The sequence below is a fragment of the Nicotiana tabacum genome, chromosome 4 (genome assembly GCF_000715075.1).
Source record: "Nicotiana tabacum cultivar K326 chromosome 4, ASM71507v2, whole genome shotgun sequence".
NCBI classification, from domain to species: domain Eukaryota; kingdom Viridiplantae; phylum Streptophyta; class Magnoliopsida; order Solanales; family Solanaceae; genus Nicotiana; species Nicotiana tabacum.
In genome coordinates, this window is record NC_134083.1 from 147,935,293 (window position 1) to 147,942,701 (window position 7,409).

Consider the following 7,409-nt stretch of genomic DNA (forward strand, 5'->3'; position numbering starts at 1 on the left):
CGCGTTAATACATCTTTTCTTACTAAATATTCTTTCATGCTTGTATTGATCCTTCCTTCATTTGTTACAGTGACTCGATGGACTCCACCAGCGATAGAAGGTTTGGAACGATGGGTTTAGAAGATCTTGGACATCACAACGCCCGAAACCCGTTTGTGGAAAGAACTATCCATTAAATATGGGTGGAAGGCCAAAAATTATGGTAATTTTAATTTACCTCATTTCTACTTTTTGTATATGAAGAACTTTGTTGAACCCTTCTAACTTGCTCACGAAATTAGGTCTACCTGCGGGCTCAGTTGATGATCGATGATGATGAAGAAGCTAGTGATGAGGGAGCCTCTTTACATAGAAGGATACGATCCTCATCATCTCAACAGGATGCTCGACCTGTTGAGACAATTGCAACAGCTGAAGATGACATCTCAGCACTTTGGGGAGAATTTGATTTGGTAGATAATGCCAATTCCCGCTCTCGGGCCCCAATTGCTGTAACCGATACTACGAGACTGAGTACCGAGTCCATCTCATCGTTGGTTGGCGAGCATCAAATAACCAGCACTGCATTTGATGCAGCTGCTTCTTACTCTTTCACTCCATCAGCTTCATCTCCACCTTCACCATCACTAGTGACTGCTACATCATTCCCATCTTCATCCACTCTTTCAACAATGGTTGCTGCATCATTTCCATCGGTCGCGCCTGACCATGAAGAAGGTGCCCCTCCTCCACAACCCCCAATTCATGGGAATTTGGGGCAAAGTTATGTTGCCCCTTCTGAAGATCCACAAATGAGGAAGAGTGTTATCCTTTCGGTCTCCACCGGGTGCAACTTGCTTTCGAGGCCGGTGGAGCTTGCTAATTACCTGAAGCCTTTGGCTTCATAAAAAGACTGAGAGAAGATTTAGATATTCTAGGTAGAGTGTTTGTTGAACAATGCTATGCATAACGCCGCAGCGATACGTTCCTTTCTTCTTCTGTTCTTTCTTCTACTTTTGAACAAATGTACTCTATATTTTACCTCTTCTTGTTTTGTAGGCCAACATTCTCACTTCTGAGGGCCTCCAAAGGCTGATTCATGAGAAGGAAGAACTTACTTCTGAACAGGATCAACTTTTGGCAGAATAAGAACAGACCGGTTCTCCGCCTCTCGGAACTAGAAACTAAGGCTACCGAGGCCATTGTTTTGGAGGCCCGTTTGCAGTAAAGCGAGAAAGAAGCGGTAACCCTTAGCCAAGAAATTGAGCCACTGGGGGTTAGATTTGATGAAACTAAGGTCTAAATGGGCAGAAGTCCAGAACGTCATTCTTGCTGCAAACGATCGGCTGAAAGAGTGATTAACTTAGAGACAACCTTAAACTCCAAAATTGAAGAGCTTGTTGTTGTGGTAGCGAAACATGCCCAGTTGGAAGAGAAGTACAAGAAAACTATCGAGCATAATAGGCTCTATAGTTCAACTATCCGTGAGCTCGATGTCAGTCTCAAATCTGCTAGGTCTTCCCGGGAAAAAGTTTTCGCCGAAATTACTCAACTAAAAAAAGAACTTAAGCGCCGAGCGGCTTCCCTCATTGTTGAAAAAACTTATTCCATGTATAGAATGAGGAGAAAAACCTTGGAAGAATCCAATACTGGAATCATTGACATTGATGCCTAAATTGCTAAGGATCGAGAGTTTGAGTTGGCTGCAAAAAATAGACTCCCGGCGCAGTCTAACGCTCTAGGATCTTCTGATTCTGGTTCTGAGTTTTCGTAAATTGAAGAGGGATCGAAAGATGATGATGCCGAAGATCAAGCTGGGGAAAACATTGAGCCATCGGTGGAACCAACTTCCGGGAATGCGGATACTTCTCTTCATCCTGATTCCGTAGACGCTGCAGCTTAGCTTTTTCTTTCCTTTCTATTTTGTACCTTTATTGCTCTGACGCGCCCTTGTAAATAAAAACATATTTTTTGCTCAAGTATTGTTTGAGTCTTATTTTCGTTTTGAATATTCATGCAAGTATTTAACTTTTGTACTTGCTTAAGTATTCTGCGCATGTTGTTCTATTCGCATTTTATTGTGTGTAATCTCGGATGCTTTTTCTTCGAAGCATTTCGGTTTCGAGAATTATCCCTTTTACATGAGGGTTTCAATAAGTATTTGCGCAAGTTTGCTTTTTGCGTCTTTTTCGTATACAACTTCGGGTGTATTTTTCCCCGATGGCATTATGGATTCTGGGTATTGATTCTTCCGAAACCAACTCTTTAACGTGAGGGTATTTATAAGAGGGGCCCTCTTATGTTTACAGTGCTCTTGAAGAGGACGTCTCCTGTTCATTACGGTACAAACATTTGAAGTACTTATTTAACTTTCAAATGGTAAAATTTAACTCATCGTTCAGACAAGAAACAAGCTAAAAACAAAAGGATTTCATTTCATTTAATTCCTTCTAAAGTACATAAGCATTTTGCTATGCATAAAAGAGATTGCCAAGACTTGTGGCTATAAAGAAAATGCCATGACTTGTGGCTATCTTGTACAACTTGTTCTACGGGGCTGGCTGCACAGTCCCCGGTTCCGATGATGTATTCTGCTCCAGATTTTTGTTCCCCGGTTGACGTGGCATTCAGTGTTGCCGTAACCTCATATCACTCCCCCTAGTGAAGAATGCAAACTGGAATACTGGAAGTCTTGTATATTCGAAGATCCCACCAATGAATTGCTAGTTAATCCTTCACTCGACAACTTATCTTGTTTCCCATTAGGAACCCGTGCTATCGAGTGAAAGAATACCTAACAGTCCTCTAGTGGTTTGTGCTCAGAAATGATCGGGTAACCTTTGTTTGGTAGCAAACTTAACTTCCCGGTGGGAACTTTGCTATCGAAGCAAAGATTATCTAATCATCCCCAAGTGGAAACTGTTGTCAAAAGTCTTATCATTATTGTCTTCATAGTACGATTTCCATTGCTGCCTCAATAAAAACCTTGCCAGAAAAACTCAATTGGGATAAAAGCTGAATGAAGGGGAAAAAAATGCAGCATATACTTTCCGTTTAACTATTGTTCATTAGCAGTAATATCTTTTGAGGTGAGACACGTTCCAGTTGCTGGGCAACTTGTCTCCGTTTTGGTTCTCCAACTCGTATGATCCTTTCCCAGTGATAGCTGAAACCCGGTAAGGGCCTTCCCATGTTGGGCCTAATTTTCCCGAGTTGAGTTCCTGGGTGTTTTGAGTTACCTTCCTCAAGACCAAGTCTCCTACTTTTAAATATTGGTGGTTGGCTCTTCGATTATAATATTTCTCCATTCTTTGCTTTTGAGCCGCCATTCTGACATGCGCCAAGTCCCTGCCTTCCTCGAGCAGCTCCAAGTTGATTAGCATTGCTTCGTTGTTTGATCCTTCATTCGCCTCTACATACCTTAAGGTTGGTTCCCCCCACTTCCACCGGTATCAAAGCTTCTGCACCATATACAAAGGAAAAAAGGGTCTCTTCCGTGCTTGACTTAGCCGTTGTTCTGTAGGCCCATAAAACCCCAGGTAATTCTTCGGGCAGTTGCCTTTTGCTGCTTCCAATCTTTTCTTGAGGTTTTGAATAATCACTTTGTTTGTTGACCCTGCTTGACCATTTGCTCTTGGATGATAAGGCAAAGAGGTAATTCTCTTTATCTTCAAATCTTCAAGGAACTTTGTAACTTTTGTGCCGATAAACTGCGGCCCATTGTCAAATGCAATCTCTTTTGGTATTCCAAACCTGCAAATTATATTTTTCCATAGGAAGTCGACCACTTCGCGTTCTCCGATCTTCTGATTAGGACCTGCTTCCACCAATTTAGAAAAATAGTCAGTTAAAATTAAAAGAAATCTTACCTTTCCGGGAGTCAGTGGTAGTTGTACGACGATGTCCATCCCCCATTTCATGAATGGCCATGGGGGCAGAACCGAATGTAGGGGTTCTGCCGGTTGATGTACTAGTGGTGCGTAGCATTGGAACTTATCATATTTTCGTATGAAGTCTTTGGCATCTTGTTCCATACGGGGCCAGTAATATCCTGCCCGAACTAATTTCAGCACCAAATAATCTGCATCTGAGTGCTTGTCGCATATCCCTTCATGGACTTCTCTCGTGACATAATTAGCTTCTGATGCTCCTAAGCATTGGGCCAACGGGCCTTGAAAGGATTTTCTATGCAATTGGACTTTCTTGAAGCTATAACGTGCAGCCTTGACGCACAATGCTCTTGATGCTATGGGATCTTCGGGCAACTTTCCATGCTCGAGATAATTGATTATCTCATTTCTCTAGTCCCATACCAAACTAGTCAAATTCACCTCATAGTAACTATCTGTGTCCAAGGCTAAGTTCATCAGTTGTACTACCGTCCCTGATTCTGATCCTTGGATTTCTGTTGATGAGCCCAAATTTGCCAATGCGTCTCCTTCCGTGTTGTCTTCCCTCGGGATATGAGTTATTGACCACTCCCGGAATCGTACCAATAGAGACTGAACCTTTACCACGTATTGTTGCATACGTTCCTCTATGGTGTCAAAAATTTCATAGACCTGATTCACCACCAACTATGAATAACATTTGATTTCGATGACTTCAGAGCCAAGTCCTCGGGCAAATTCGAGCCCTGAAATCAAGGCTTCGTACTTTGCTTCCTTGTTAGTTAAAGGAATCATTCTGATGGCTTGCCTTAAGGTTTCCCCCGAAGGCATGATTAAGACTATTCCAAACCCGGATCCTTTTACGTTTGAAGCTTCATCCGTAAATAAGGTCCAAACTCCCGATATCGATTCTGACACCATTATTGCCTCTTTAGCTACTAGAGGTAATAGTCCCGGATTGAAGTCGGCCACGAAGTCAGCCAAGACTTGCGACTTAATTGCAGTCCTCAATTTATACTCTATATCGAATTCGCTCATTTCGACAGCCCATTTGGCCAGCCTACCCAAGAGCTCGGGTTTTGTTACATCTCGTGTTTTTCGTACATTAAAGTTTCATCTTCAGTTAATTGACGTAGACTCGGGGATGAGATTTTCTTTAGATTATAAGCATTATGCTATTTCAAATACGTGATGAGTAAATTCGTGAAGGAGAGAAGGTAAGCAAATAGAAGAAAATGAGTTTCGTCGAAGTTTGGAAATTTGGGGTAAAATACGGTCCAAGCTATAATACCATGTATTTATGGACTAGGGCCATACAAAATACCATATGACCAATGATAGTATGATGTATAAAGTGTATTAAAAATGAGTAATATTTTAAGTAATTTGAGATAATTCTTAATTATGTGGGTAATTGGTTAATTATCGGGTAACGGGATATTACCTAATTAATTTAATAAGTTATGGGATAAGATTAAACCCCCCTCCCCACGTGGCAGCAAGCCACTACCAAAACATATGACTCTTAGTCATATTGGGATATGTGGCAACCAATTCAAACATAAGCCTTGTAATTTAAAGAAAGCTATATATCTTTTAACAATTAAAAGATACATATCTTTCAACATTTAACAGAATAGCAAAGGCTCTACATATGGGCAATTTGAAGCTAACATAGAAGGCAATCTGAAGCTAACGTAGAAGGCAATCTGAAGCTAACGTAGAAGGGTATGGATCTTCAATAATTCAAACAGAGATTTTATAGTATCTTAAGCAACATGAGATTTTGCAATTTTAAGGGAGTACGGTGTAATCCTTCTCAAAAATATCACATGAATATTTCCCTACTCCAGGTATGTTAAGGCTAAGCCCTTCCTTCATTTTGGCATGATCACGTAATTACATGCGTTTGATAACGAGACATAAAGAGAAATTCATGTTTCGGAATTTATGTATATTTTCCTAGTCTCGTAAGTTACAATATTCTCCTTATCGGGACTTCATATTAAATTGAGTATTGTCTTGTTCTAGTCTATAATAGTTATGACGGCCTTGCCGGCCCAGCTTTATATTGACATTTAGTCAGCGTTAGTTTCCAGTCAATTTTATATTTTGTCTCGCAAATTGTCTTGCTATGTGGCCCCTGGCCAAAGTATGACATTATATGTCCAGAGTCCCTTAGTCGCAAGTTGGTACCCAAGGATAGATGAGGCACTGGGTGCCGGTCTCGCCCCCAGGCTCGGGGCGTGACAAAAATGGTATCAGAGCAGTTCTGTCCTAGGGAGTCTACAAGCCGTCTCTAGTATGGTCTTATTTATAGATATGTGGTGCACCACATTATATAAGATGGGGACTACATGGCATTTAGGAGTTGATTACCCTTCTTTCAAATCTAAATCGTGCTGTAGAACTGAGTTATAGGAAATTTGAGTTAAACTTACGTGTTGGCGTTCGCATGCACAAATGATGGTGACTAGGAAGACTACGGCTAGCCAGAGGAGAGATACAACAATAGGTGGGGGGGACTAGTAGGGTACCCCTAGTAGATAGGGCCCAATCTGAGGCCCACGGAGAGATCCCTACTCAGCCATTACCGGCAACTCCACCACCTCAAGAGATCCCTAGGGAGACCGCACATCCAGTTCCCTCTCCGCTTCTATCAGATCAGGACTTGAGGAGTGCGGTGCACTTGTTGACACAATTGGTAGCCACCCAGCAACAGGCTAGGGCATCCGCTAGTGCAGGATCTTATGAGGGGTCTGGGAGTTCAAGGGTCCGAGAGTTTATTGCTTTGAGTCCCCCAGAGTTTACGGGGATAGATCAGGGGGAGGACCTACAGGATTTCATAGATCAGCTTCATAGGATCTTTCGGGTTATACATGCCATGGAGAAAGAGGCAGTTGAGTTAGCAGATTTTCGACTCCGAGATATAGTAATCCTTTGGTACGAGGGATGGGAGAGGTCCAGGGGATGTGATGCACCTCCAGCTATTTGGGAGAATTTTTTGGATGCCTTCCTTGACCAGTACTTACCGCGGGAGATCCAACAGGCTCGAGTCAATCAGTTTCTAGCCCTCAAGCAGGGCAATATGAGTGTTCGAGAGTATAGTCTCCGTTTTGACTCATTGGCCAGATATGCACCATCCATAGTTTCTACTATGCGGGACAGGATTCACAGGTTTATAGCAGGGTTGGCCCCAGAGTTAACTGAGGCATGTGCCACCGCTGCATTGTAGGATAGTATGGATATCTCCTGGATTCAGGCATTCACCCAGAATATAGAAAGGGGTAGGCGTCGACACCAGGGTATAGAGAGGACTAAGTCAGGACAACGTAAGAGGATGAGGTTTGCCAGGTCTCAGGAGGAGTCTCAGGGCACTTATAGGACCCAATACTTCGAACGGCCACCTAGGCCTCTACCACCTCAGTTACGGGGTTACAGGTATGACTGCTATACTCAGTCAGGACCAGGTGAAAGCTCCCAGGCGTCAGGTTTGCAGCAACATCGAGGTTCAGGGCAGACATGGCCATTTCCGCTGCG